The sequence below is a fragment of the Arachis hypogaea genome, chromosome 1, assembly GCF_003086295.3.
Source record: "Arachis hypogaea cultivar Tifrunner chromosome 1, arahy.Tifrunner.gnm2.J5K5, whole genome shotgun sequence".
Lineage (NCBI taxonomy): Eukaryota > Viridiplantae > Streptophyta > Magnoliopsida > Fabales > Fabaceae > Arachis > Arachis hypogaea.
In genome coordinates, this window is record NC_092036.1 from 80,821,456 (window position 1) to 80,836,219 (window position 14,764).

The following is a 14,764-nucleotide window of genomic DNA, read 5'->3' on the forward strand; positions in this document are numbered from 1 at the left end:
TTAGTAACTCAACAGTTATTAAACTCAACGTAATTAATAATCGTTATCTTGCTAATTGAGCTGAACCTAAATAATCCCAACCTTTTCTTAGGAAATAATTAGGATTCAAAGGTCAATTTAATTAGTCCCTTGACTTTCCTTTGCCCTGGTAAAGGTTGACTAAGTGGAGTTTAGATTCAACTTTTATTATAGTTGAGAGAGATAACTAAGTTAGACCTCTAAATTTCCTTATCTTGCCAAAAGTTGTTTTACAGTTATTTATTTATTTTTAATTGCCATTTACTTTACTTGTCATTTAAATCACTTGCTTATCACCTTCTAAACCCCGAATTCACAACCTTTATAGCCAATAATAAGAACATACTTCTTTGCAGTTCCTTGAGAAGACGACCCGAGGTTTGAATACTCGGTTAACAATTTTTAAAGGGGTTTGTTACTTGTGACACCCAAAATGTTTGTATGAAAGGATTTTTGAAGGTTTAGAAACTATACTTGCAACGAGGATTTATCCGCAAATTTCTAGACCACGCAAAAGTCATTCTCATCAAAATGGTGTCGTTGTCGGGGAACTGCTAACGTGTGCCTTATTATTGGTTATTGTAAATATTTTTCTTTTGCTTGTTTATTTATTTTCGTTTTTCCTTTTTATCTTTATTTGCTACTATGAACTCTCACCCCTCTCGCTTTGAGCTTGGTTCTAATATTGTTAAAGGAAATAGAAGTTACAGCAGGAATGTGCATCAAGGTCAGACCAATCAAGGATGAATGGAACCAAGAGGATCTAATCAACCCTTTTGGCAGCAACACTGATGAGCGAATAATTTATACGCTTTTTGGCATTGTTTTTAGGTAGTTTTTAGTAAGTTCAAGCTACTTTTAGGGATGTTTTCATTAGTTTTTATGTTAAATTCATATTTCTGGACTTTACTATGAGTTTGTGTGTTTTTCTATGATTTCAGGTAATTTCTGGCTGAAATTGAGGGACTTGAGCAAAACTCTGAAAAAGGCTGACAAAAGGACTGCTGATGCTGTTGGAATCTGACCTCCCTGCACTCAAAATGGATTTTCTGGAGCTACAGAACTCCAAATGGCGCGCTCTCAATGGCGTTGGAAATTAGACATCCAGAGCTTTCCTGCAATATATAATAGTTCATACTTTATTCGGAAATTGACGACGTAACTTGGCGTTGAACACCAAGTACATGCTGCTGTCTGGAGTTAAACGCCAGAAAAACGTCATGATCCGGAGTTGAACGCCCAAAACACGTTATAACTTGGAGTTCAACTCCAAGAAAAGCCTCAGCTCGTGGATAGATCAAGCTCAGCCCAAGCATACACCAAGTGGGCCCCGGAAGTGGATTTATGCATCAATTACTCACTCGTGTAAACCCTAGTAGCTAGTCTAGTATAAATAGGATAAGTTACTATTGTATTAGACATCTTTTGACAGTTTAATCTTTTGACTATTCGGTCTCTTGATCATGGAGAGGGCTGGCCATTCGGCCATGCCTGAACCTTTTACTTATGCATTTTCAACAGTGGAGTTTCTGCACACCATAGATTAAGGGTGTGGAGCTCTGCTGTACCTCAAGTTTCAATACAATTACTATTACTTTCTATTCAATTCTCTTCTATCCTTATTCCAAGATATACGTTATACTTAACTTTGATGAATGTGATGATCCGTGACACTCATCATCATTCTCACTTATGAACGCGCGTGATTGACAACCACTTCCGTTCTACTTTAGGCCGGGCGCATATCTCTTAGATTCCCCAACAGAATCTTCGTGGTATAAGCTAGATAGATGGCGGCATTCATGAGGATCCGGAAAGTCTAAACCTTGTCTATGGTATTCCGAGTAGGATTCTGGGATTGAATGACTGTGACGAGCTTCAAACTCCTAAAGGCTGGGCGTGATGACAAGCGCAAAAGAATCAAGGGATTCTATTCCAACCTGATTGAGAACCGACAGATGATTAGCCGTGCTGTGACAGAGCATAGGAACGTTTTCACTGAGAGGATGGGATATAGCCATTGACAACGGTGATGCCCTATATACAGCTTGCCGTGGAAAGGAGTAGGAAGGATTGGATGAATGTAATAAGAAAATAGAGATACGAGAGGAGCACAGCATCTCCACACACTTATCTGAAATTCCCACTATTGCTTTACATAAGTATTTCTATCCTTTTTTTATTTTCTATTTATTTACTAATTTTTGAACTCACCATAAACCAATTTAATCTGCCTAACTGAGATTTACAAGGTGACCATAGCTTGCTTCATACTAACAATCTCTGTGGGATCGACCCTTACTCACGTAAGGTATTACTTGGATGACCCAGTACACTTGCTGGTTAAGTTGAACGGAGTTGTGGAAAGAAAGTGCTGAGTTAGTCTTTTTTAGCACATGCAAGAGAGCCATTATTGTTGATCACAATTTCGTCCACCAAACACCCTTCGAGATATCCTGGACAAAGACCATTCTACCGCGCATACCCAGCTGAAAGACATGGTGGACAACCTTGTAACTACCAACAAGCCCCACCCCGTGCATATGAACCGTCCTTTCAACATAACCTCGAACCACCACACTCACAAGCTTCTCTTCACCATTCGCCATCATATGATCCTTCCTTACCCCAATACCAATCCAATCGTTCCCAATCATCACCACTTCCCTATGTATCATGTCTAAGTCCAGCAAACCGCGAAGCAGAGGATCGCCTAAAAGAAATAATAATTAAATTTCAAACAACCATTCAACAATTGGAGCACGCACTAATCCAATGGGCCACTAAACGCTCAAATATACAAGGATCAACCACAGCTCCATGTGGACAACCCGATGAAGAGCGTAGCACGAAAGAAATACTAGAGACTCCAGTGGACAAGGCAGAGAATGAATTTGTACTAGAACAATTAGAAGAGGCTGTCTTTGTTCAAGAAGAAGAGTTGGTTGAAGATCTAGGCGATGATGAACTTCCTTGGGAATCCAGAATTGAGGAAAACTCCGTCCAGGATGCTACAATTGATGCTAAGGAAGATATTGTACAATCTCCAAGGCAAGTCGTTTATGAGGAATCAAACGGAATAATCCAAGAAGCAAATTCCCTTGATGATGATGATCACGAGTCCTGTTCTCTCAGTGATGAACTTGCATCTGCAAGTGAATTCGTTGAAATTGAAGAATCTTCCCCAAGTGAATACGAAAATGATGCAGAGGTAGATTTCTCTCAACCTCCAATCTATGACTCGATTGATGAGGAAGACACAGAAGAATTTGACTCGGACACAGATACAATTGAGGACTCTTGCAAGGATGTGGAGGAATTCACAGAAGAGCATAAGGGAGTAAAACTTACAGAACCACCAGAAACATCTATCCCAAGGCCACTACCACCTAATACAAGCTTCAAGTGGGTACAATCCTTAACTTTCAATTTTACTTATTCACTTAAATATGGTTTACTTGAAACAGATGGCTAGCTTAAAGCTCTCTGCGGCTTTAAGAGTAAAAGGGAAATGGCTCATACTCAGAGCTGGTGCACAAGGTTCAATAAAGTTCCACGCTTCACCTCGAAGTACACGGATTGGTATCATGCTCAATTGCATGGATCACGGAGAACGTTTGGTCACCACGGTGAGATTCTACTTTTTAACCCGCCCGAATGGAAACTTACAAATCAAAACGGAGGCGGATTTAAAAGCAAGGCTTGGAATCCTGGAGTTTATTTTGACATTTATCACCCCGGGAACCTAAAAATCTGTTTGAAGCTGTTCAGAAGCTTCACATGCCTAGTTTGGGACCCTGGAGGCTATTGGCATTCCAAGCACTGGTGGAGATTTTTGGACGAATTTAAACATAAGCCACACTAACCGGAAGCTCCTCCAATGTCCAACTTAAGGACTCTAACTAAAAGTGCTAGGTGGGAGACAACCCACCATGGTATGGTCGTTTCTTTTTCAGTTTATTTCATCATTATTTGTTTTCATTTTTATTTCCTTTTCATTTTACTTTAGTAAACCTGGAATCATGCATAGCACTCATATTAATCACTGCATTCTGCATTGTTCATGCATATATATAAAAAAAAATTTTCGCTACGCGACGTGATCGCATCAGCGACGCGTCCGCGTCGCTTGGAGAGAAAGGAAAATTAAAAGTGAACAGAGAGTCACGCAGGAGCGTGGCTGGAGGCGTGCTAATGGCACATATCGACCCACGCGACCGCGTCGCTGACGCGTCCGCGTCGAATGGGAAGTATGGCCTCCCACGCGACCGCGTGCCCCATGCGGCCGCGTGCCCTGCATTTTCGACGTAAAAGGGTGCACAATGCCATATTATGCGAGAGTGGTGCTGGATTGGTGCTGAAAGCACAATCCTTGTCACGCGACCGCGTTGCTGACGCGGCCGCGTCAATTATTTTCTGATGCACACTCACGCGATCGCGTGCCCCACGCGATCGCGTCGCCCAATTTTGGCAATTAAATTCAATCGAACAGAGAGTTGTGCTGGAGCGAGGCTGCACTCGCGCCAGCAACGCAACACGGGTCACGCGACCGCCTGACTGACGCGATCGCGTCGTCTTACCTGACGTGTACCCACACGAACGCGTGCCTTCCACGGCCGCGTCGCATGCGCCGCACAACTCACCCTAAAACTGCCACATATCTTATCTTTCTCTCCTCCAAATCCTATTTTTTTCTTCTCCTTTCTTATTTACTTCCTCTTCCCTTCTTTCCTTTCTCATTCTTCTTATTTTTTTTATTTTATTTTAATTTATTTGCATATCTCATTCATTGCATTTTAAATTTGTGAATATTTTTATTTTCTTTTCTGAATTTTTTATTTTTCCATTGTGTTAAATATCCCTTCTTATTCAACTGTTACATCTTTTCTTGAATTTATTTTGGTAACTTGTTTTACACTGTTGGACAATACTATTTAAGTCAATCTTAATCTTTTATGTTATTTGTATTAATTTTGCATTGACATGAATTTATATTGTCTTACACTCTCCTCCCCTATGTTACAAATTTTATACCACTGGTATGCCATGGCTTCTATCATTTTCTTACGTACATGTTGAAGCTTCCATGTAAATGAGACCATTATCATTTGGCATTAACCCACCCATAGTTCATTTATTTTCTTATCTTTATTACTGGGTTACTTTTTCTTCCCTTTTTCTTTCAGGATGGACACCCGAAAGGGAATCAGAAGACGTTTACATGGGGAGACAGACAAGTTCATCTGCAAAATCTTGAAGAAAAGCTTCAGTTGGAACAACCCGTCCACCTGCACATCTCAGCATGCACCGAGGACGGTGCAATCTTTAAGTGTGGGGAGGTCGATACCGATCTCCGTGGGTTAGTACTTTCTTTTCAACACCAATAATCTTATTTTCTTTATTTGTTCATTGTTGCATCTGCATATTTGATTGCATATTTATTTGATGATTTTGTGCATTTAGTTACTACTTGGTTAAAATAATAAATTTCTTTTAAAATCCTATTTTTGAAAAATTTCACTAATTTAAATTGAAAATTTTTATGTTAAAAATTTGTTTGAAGTTGTAATTGGAACATAGTTTTTGAGCCAAAGAATACACAACTTGTGAGATTTGAGCTTATTTACATGGTTACATTATTTAACCATAAACATTTTATTCTTGTGTGTTTACTTCTCTATGATTGCGATCTTAGCTTTGTTTCATTCTATATATCCAATATTTAGTGTATTTAAATGCTTGCATATGATTGAGGCCATTGTTAATTCTAGCTCACTTATCCCAAAATTAGCCTACCTTTTACATCACCCTTGTTAGCCCCCTTGAGCTTTTAATCCCCTCTTGTTCTATAAACCACAATACTAGCCTTAAGCAAAAAAATAAAATAAAAATCCCAAGTTGAATCCTTGGTTAGCTTAAGATAGAAAATCATGAATAGAGTTAAATGTGGGAAACCTTGTGGGAACATGAGTGATAGAAACAAAGGGTTAGGAAGATTAAAAAAGAAATAAAAATAAATTTGGAAAGCATGCTCATAAGAAAATCAAAGTGATTCAATTACCATGTGCATCAAAAAAAAAAAAATTTCAGCATCTGAATAAAATGGGATACAAAAAGAAATTCCCCAATGAAAACAATGCACATGGGATAAACATAAAAAGTGAAACATGAGCATGTAATACAAAAGTGGGAAAAATTATGGGTAGCTAGGTATGATTTTAAAGTTATATAGAGTGTATGTATGCTAGGTGAGATCTTAGACTAATCAAGGATTCACTTTATAAAGCTCACTTAGCCATATATATACCCTTACCCTTACCTTAGCCCCATTACAACCTTGGAAAGACCTCATGATGTTTGCATTGATGCATTAAATATTGTTGATTGGTTAGATGAAGAACAAAGTGTTAGAAAGCATGACTAGGGAAGAGTAGAGTGATTGACCCTAGACACTTGAGAGATTAGAAGTGCATATACATTTCCTGTGAGGGTTCAATGCTTGATTCTATGTTCCCTGCTTTCATGAGCTATCTTCTTACAAGTTTACTTATCTTTTATTGTGTAATTTGAATTAGTGGAATTTGGTTTATATTTATTCTTGGAGAATTTATTTACTTTTAAACCAAGTAGGTAGAAACATTTTGCATGTAGCTGCATTCATATACATAGGTTGCATTTCATAACATTTCACCTTTCCTCTTCATCTTTATAAGTGTGGGGAGGTTGATAAACCACTATTTTATGGTTTATCTTGTGCTCAATTGAGTGGTTTTTATCTACTTTTTACCCACTTATTCATACTATTTGCATGGTTTTATATTTCCTTCCTGATTATGTGCTTTGATTGAAAACATGCTTCTTTGGACTTATATTTGATTATAATTAATCCTCTCTTATCACCATTAGATGCCTTGATATGTGTGTCAAGTGATTTCAGAGATTACAGGGCAAGAATGGCTTGGAGGATGGAAAGGAAGCATGCAAAAGTGGAAGGAATGCAAGAAGTTGGAAAAACTGCTAAGCTGTCCAGCCTGACCTCTTCGTACTCAAATGGCTATAACTTTAGCTACATAGGTCCAAACGACGTGGTTTCAGTTGCGTTGGAAAGCTAACATCCGGGGCTTCGATTTGATATATAATTTGCCATAGTTGCCTCGATGCCAGGCGACGCGAACGCGTGGGTCACGCGGATGCGTGACCTAGCCAACACCCAATCCGCGCGGTCGCGTGGACGACGCGACCGCATCACTTTTCCGCGACCTGTACGGACCAGAAAGCACTGGAAGTGATTTCTGGGCTATTTCTGACCCAGTTTTCGACCCAGAGAACACAGATTAGAGGCAATAAAGTGGGGGAAATGCATCCATTCATAATCATGCCTCTCATAATTTACTTTTCATGTTTTAGATGTAGTTTTGGAGAGAGAGGTTCTCTCCTCTCTCTCTCTCTTAGGATTTAGGTAGTGTTTTTAGAAATTAGGATTTAGGACTTCTCTTAGCTTTCTAGAGTGACTCTCGATCCCAGGTTTAATATTCCTTTTTACTATTTAATTTTTCTTTTATATTTTGATTACTCTGAAGCCTTTATTATGTTTGATTGATGTTGCCCAATTGGCTGTTGATGACATTTTTATTTAATGATAATTGAGGTATTTTCAGTTTATGATTATTCTCTTTGAATTAAATTGCCATTGCTTCCCATCTAAGGATATTTTTATTATTCCAGCAATTTTACTTTTTTTCCCTTTTGGTTCTGATTAAGAATTTAGTAACTCAACAGTTATTAAACTCAACGTAATTAATAATCGTTATCTTGCTAATTGAGCTGAACCTAAATAATCCCAACCTTTTCTTAGGAAATAATTAGGATTCAAAGGTCAATTTAATTAGTCCATTGACTTTCATTTGCCCTGGTAAAGGTTGACCAAGTGGAGTTTAGATTCAACTTTTATTATAGCTGAGAGAGATAACTAAGTTAGACCTCTAAATTCACTTATCTTGCCAAAAGTTGTTTTACAGTTATTTATTTATTTTTAATTGCCATTTACTTTACTTGTCATTTAAATCACTTGCTTCTCACCTTCTAAACCCCGAATTCACAACCTTTATAGCCAATAATAAGAACATACTTCTTTGCAGTTCCTTGAGAAGACGACCCGAGGTTTGAATACTCGGTTAACAATTTTTAAAGGGGTTTGTTACTTGTGACACCCAAAATGTTTGTATGAAAGGATTTTTGAAGGTTTAGAAACTATACTTGCAACGAGGATTTATCCGCAAATTTCTAGACCACGCAAAAGTCATTCTCATCAAGGGATCCGAGCTGAACTACCAGAAAATAGAAAAGTTTGCCTACGCTCTGATCCTCACATCCCGGCGGCTTCGCCCATACCTCCAAGCGCATACCATTAAAGTTCGGACCAACCAACCCATAAAAGGGATATTGCAGAAAACAGATCTAGCAGGAAGAATCCTGCAATGGGCAATCGAGTTGTCCGAGTTCGACCTCCAATACGAAGTGCAGACAGCCATCAAATCACAACACCTGGCCGACTTCATCGCATAATTCACAGACATCCCGGAAATCCCCATTGAGTGGAACATATACGTGGACGGATCCTCAAATAAAACAGGAAGCGGTGCGGGTGTGATAATCGAAAGCAACCAAGGAACTCAACTTGAGCTCTCCCTTAAATTCGGATTCCCGGCCTCAAACAACCAGGCAGAATATGAAGCACTATTAGCTGGTTTGAAGCTGGCTAGGGAGGTTGGAGCTCGGAAACTTAACATCTACAGTGACTCACAAGTCATCACCTCACAAATAACAGGAAGCTACCAAGCAAAAGATCCAACCATGAAAAAATATTTGGATAAAACCAAAGAACAACTCGGACAACTCGGGGAATATAGGATCTACCACATACCCCGTGAGCAAAATGCTCGAGCTGATGCACTCTCAAAACTAGCCAGCACCAAACTAGGGGGCAACAATAGAAGCCTCATCCAGGAAATACTGCAGAACCCATCAATATCGGAAGAAGAAAAAATCCTAGCCATAACAGGTCGGGACCAAGGATGGATGACCCCCATAATTAACTACGTCAAAATAGAAGCGCTCCCCACAGATGAAAAGGAGGCAAAGAGGTTAAAAAGGGAGGCACAGTACTACACTATCATAAACAACACCCTATACAAAAGAGGGATATCAACACCTTTACTAAAATACGTACCGACTTCTAACACAAAGGAAGTCTTGGAGGAAGTGCACAGCGGCATTTGGGGTATTCATCTCGGAGCGCAAGCTCTCACCAAAAAGATACTCCGGGCGGGATTCTATTGGCCAACTCTACAAAAGGAGGCTACAGAATTTGTGAGGACATGCCCACCATGCCAGAAGCATGCCAACTTTCACGTTACCCCACCAGAAAAGCTCATCAGCGTGACCTCACCCTGGCCATTTGCGAAATGGGGACTCGACCTTCTCGGACCCTTCCCACAGGGATCGGGACAAGTAAAATTCCTCATAGTAGGACTAGACTATTTCACAAAATGGATCGAGGCAGAACCCCTAGCCAACGCCACCGCTCAAAGAAGTCAAAAATTCCTATATAGGAACATTATTACGAGGTTTGGAGTACCATACCCCATCACCACGGACAACGGTACCCAATTTACAGATGCAGGTTTCAGAAAACTGGTGGCCAACTTGAACATAAAACACTAGTTCACCTCCGTCGAACATCCCCAAGCCAATGGACAAGTTGAAGCGGCCAACAAAGTCATATTGGCCGGACTAAAGCGGAGGCTACAAGAAGCAAAGGGAGCTTAGGCCGAGGAACTCCCACAAGTCCTATGGGCGTATCGAACAACCCCCCATTCTACTACAAACGAATCACCATTCCGACTAGCATACGGAGTGGAGGCAATGATTCCAATAGAAATCGAGGAAGGATCTCCCCGAGTAGTCCACTACAATTAAGGAGCAAACTCCCAACTTCAGAGAGAAGAGCTCGACTTGTTACCCGAAATCCAAGAAAGAGCTCGGATTAGGGAAGAAGCTCTAAAACGCCGAATGGCTTCCAGATATAATCAAAAGGTAGTGCCGAGAAGTTTCGCAGAAAATGATCTCATCCTAATCAGAAATGATATTGGAACAACTCGACCTGGAGAAAGGAAGCTGGCAGCAAACTGGAAAGGACCCTACCGAGTGATTGAAGTACTAGGGAAGGGCTACTACAGACTGTCCGAGCTTGATGAACGAGAGCTTCCCCAATCATGGCACGCCTGCAACCTAAGAAGGTACTACAGTTAGAAAAGGTAAAAGATCTCACTAAATGGATGCGCTCTTTTTCCTGAAAAGGTTTTTTAATGAGGCACCATGTCGAGACCTAGACCATACCCGACTTAAAGGGACAAGAAAATTCCCACATGTATATATTTGCATTTTTCTTTGAATGAAGTTTATTTAGATATTCTACAAGATTCCAAGATGCATTAATCTAAAGTATTCATCGTCCAATTATAAAGCAACAGGTCGGCAGAAAGTGAAAAACAAATTCACCGCGCGACCACGATAAAGACAATCGTCCTATAAAGGTGAAAACGCGATTCACCCAAAGGACGATCTAAAGACGCTAACCATTTTCTTCAAATCGGCAAAGATAAACACAGAATAATGTAAGAAGTTATCGAAAGCAATCCAAAAAAGAACCTGACGAGGTCTTACGGATAGCTAATATAATAACTTAAAGACTGACCGACGGTCAGAAGTCAGACCAAGTCAAACCCAAGTTATAAGTAAACCCTGGAAAGAGGTCTGGCCAACCCTATTAAAGAGGATTACTTTAACTTAGAAGGGCCTGAGATAACAAAGTCAGCCCAAAACTAAAAAGTTATACAAGTAGTCCCTGAAAGAGATCTGACAAAGATCCAAGAAAGAGGACTACAAAAAATAACTTAAAGGAGACCGACTTAGCCAAGTCGGACTCCTACCACTAAAAAGTTATACAAGTAGTCCCTAAAAGAGATCTGACAAAGATCCAAGAAAGAGGACTACGGAAAATAACTTAAAGGAGACCGACATAACCAAGTCGGACTCCTATCACTAAAAAGTTATACAAGTAGTCCCTGAAAGAGATCTGACAAAGATCCAAGAAAGAGGACTACGAAAAATAACTTAAAGGAGACCGACATAACCAAGTCGAACTCCTGCCACTAAAAAGTTATCTAAGTAATCCCTGAAAGAGACCTGACAAAGGTCCAAGAAAGAGGATTACAAAAATAACTTAAAGGGGGACCAGCGCAAAAGAACCACCAAGAAACAAGTTAGACCGATAAGTCACAACCTCAAAGGATCCAAGCTACAAACAATAAAACAAAGCAATCCGAAGAGGTCGAGATACAAGATTTCAAACATCAGTAGAAAACTTACAAAATACCAAGTCAAAAAACTACCTCTGTTACTCCATAAAAGTTATAAGGCCCGGAAGGCCACCAAAACCTACCGTGAAGGAATATCAAGCTACCTTTTGTTTTTCAAAATAAAAAGTTGCTAAATAAGCAACTAGGAAATGTCAGCAATTAAAAAGGTTTTAAAAAAGCCCACAAGCCGGGCCAACTACATATCCAGAAAGAGATCAGCAAACATCAGGAGCCTTCTTGGGAGCGTCAGGGCAAGGAGAAGGAGGACGAGTCTGAAAGGCATAGCATCTACGGTTCCATCATCCCAGTTCAGGATCTGGCAATCCGGATCAGAGGTAACGGGAGGAACAGAGGAGGTCGACACCTTAAGAGAAGGCATTGGGGGAGGATCAGTCTCATCATCATCCTGGTCATCAGGGACAATCTTACCATCCCTCACGACATTGTCCAGGCTGATGAGAGTCAAGTCGGCATCAGGAGCAACAACCCAGAACTGCTCCATCAGGTTCTCGGAGGCAACAGTTACGCTGCCCACAAGGTGACCCTGAAGCTCACCATAATTAACCTAAGCAGTTTCCAAATCCTCCCGAAGATGCATCAATTCCCTATAAGCCGAGACATAACTATCCTTATGTTTCAATGCCATGTCCTCGGCCAGTTTCAAAGAAGCAGCAAGGGCAATAGAGCTGGCCTTCTCACCCTCCAGCTCCTTCTTCACCTTTGCCAACTTCACCTCCAACTCCTCCTTTAGACCCTTGATCCGATCAAATTCTGACTTTGATTCTTCCATAAAAGATTTGGTGGCATGAATCGGAATCCCCTGAATGGTTCAGAAATAGCTACACCCATATGAGCCATCTTCACGCTATTTTTAATGATAAAATCCAAATGCTAAAGAAGAGACACGTTGTCCATGGAAAGCCCACCATAAGGGAAAATTTGTTGGTCAACAAACTCGATGGCATCAAAGTCCGGGGCATCCAGGTTGAAGGGCTCGGATGTTTTTTGCTTCTTATTAGGAGGGGCACCAGGAGCTGTAGCAGAAGATTGTGAAGGATCGACCAAACGAACCTGAGGAATAAGAATTGCTTTCCTCGGCCCGGGAGAACTAAGTACAGGAGGTTTAACTGGAACCTGGGAAGATCCCTCTCCGGCCGCCTTGGTCGAGATGTTCAGAGCAGCAGTTGCCTTCTTTTCCCTTTTGAAGGCCTTCATAGAGTCATTGTTCTTTGACATCTCTACAAACACAAAAAAACAGCCACGACAAAGAGTTACAAAAGAGGAAGAAAAAGGAAATAAGTATAAAAACAAGTCAGGCAAATAGACAAACAAATACCCAAAGCAGTCTGAACCAAGGATGGATCATTCAAAAATCTTTTTGTATCAAGATGGGGTGGTTTCCCCCAGAGATCCTCAAGAACAACTACAAAAGCGCGTTCGACATCATCAAGCATCTCCCAAGTGTAGCGAGACACTCTTACATCCTTCTGCCACTCTAGAGGGAAGGAGGGCTCATCATTTTCATCAAGAAAAAGGGGCGGGCCCCCTCAACAGCTCGAACTTTAAAGAAGTAGTTCTTGAAGTCCTTAAAGGACTCGTCATACATCGCAAACACTTTATGGCCCTGGGCGGACCGGAAAGAAACCCAAGAAGCTTTCTTTTTTGAAGAACCGCCAGGCTTGGCAGAAACAAACAAGTAAAGAAACAGAGTCTGGGAAGGTGTTATATCTAGTTCATGGCAGAGAAGTTGAAAAATTTTAATAAAACCCCAAGAATTGGGGTGAAGCTGGGATGGAGCAATATTACACGACCACAACAGGTCGGTCTCAAAAGCAGTAAAAGAAAAAAAAACGTTCAACTGACTGAAAAAGTATTCATAAGCATAAAAGAAGGGACGCTCTCCCTTAACAGAAGTCGGAAAGTAAACTCTCTCGTCAGAATCAGGGGCAACAAGCTCATAATCCTCCTCACGGGCATTGTTACCACAAATCCTATGGCGCTTCCTCAGTTCTGTGCAAAACTTAGCATCCACAACAGAAACACACAACAAAACAAGGGAGTCCAGCCAATCAGACATCCCCTCGGGAACTCTGGACGACATCTCTACAATATTATTGCGAGAAGACATGAGGCCAACTAATCCTACAAGTAAGAAAAGAAAATGAGGTTACTATAAACATCTCGGACAAAGGAGAAAACAACTCGGTCAATACTTCTCAGGCAATGAAAAACAAGAAAAGGAAAACCCCAAGACTCAAACCAAAGTCCTGGGGCATCCTTTGGAGGCAGTAACAAGGAAAGGTTTCCAGAAAAATAATGTGAAGTTCGCATCCCAGCATTTTTCAAACAAGAAAAAGACTTCAAACAAGCAAGCATTTCAGAAGCATAAGTCATCACAGTTTACCAAACAAAAAAGCATTCCCAAAACGTCAAAATGTGCCAAGTAGAAATCGCTAAAGGTACGAAACTTTCTCAAAATCAGAAGCAAAAGCGACCAAGTAAAGCAAGGAACAAATGCAGATTCTCTATCAGAAGCAACAACAAAAGCCTAGGAAGCCTCGACGGAAATGCCAAAAGAGCGCATGAAAGAAAGCCAAGGAAAACACGTTTACAGTGACAAACAAAACGCAAGATCACGAAAAGGTTCAAACTTTCAAACATGCAGAAACAAATCTTCACCAAAAAACTAAAAGTAAAGCCGCGAATGAAGCAAGAAATTTAGTACCAACCTGAAAAAAAGCAGCAGGCTTCGAGGAAATTGAAAAGGGAAGGCGAAAATTTGGAATTGCTCTCTCAAAAGTAAAAGAGAAGACACGAGCAAAAGCAACGTCGCTGGGCTGAAACGCGGAACTGCAAAACTCTAGGTAGAGGCTTCAGAAAAATCAAACAAACGCCGCAACACGAAAAAAGTTGAAAGCGAGAGAAATGCAAAGAAATTACGAAAAGGGCGAAGGAGAGAAACCGTTTATGGGTTTTCAAAATCAAGATAAAAGAGCCAAAGGGAAACGGGGCAATTAATGTTAAAATTAATGTAGGCATTAAACCCTCGCATGTTTCCAAAGCGCCGATATAAAAGCGCGCGCTTTTAAGAAGAAAAATGTTCTACATTCAAAAGCTTCTACAAAGGAATCGACAAAATTCTTGAGTTCGGCTTCACTAAAGAAGGACCGAAGTCAAGGACTCGACCTCAAAAAGAAGACCAAGACTCAAGCAGGGGCACTGTTCATACCCTGGGTCGAGCTGTCCGACCCGGGATGTTCTACAGACAAAGCGACCGACCTCTTCAGGTCAGGACAACCCGACCTCTTTTCAAAGAGCTCGGCCAA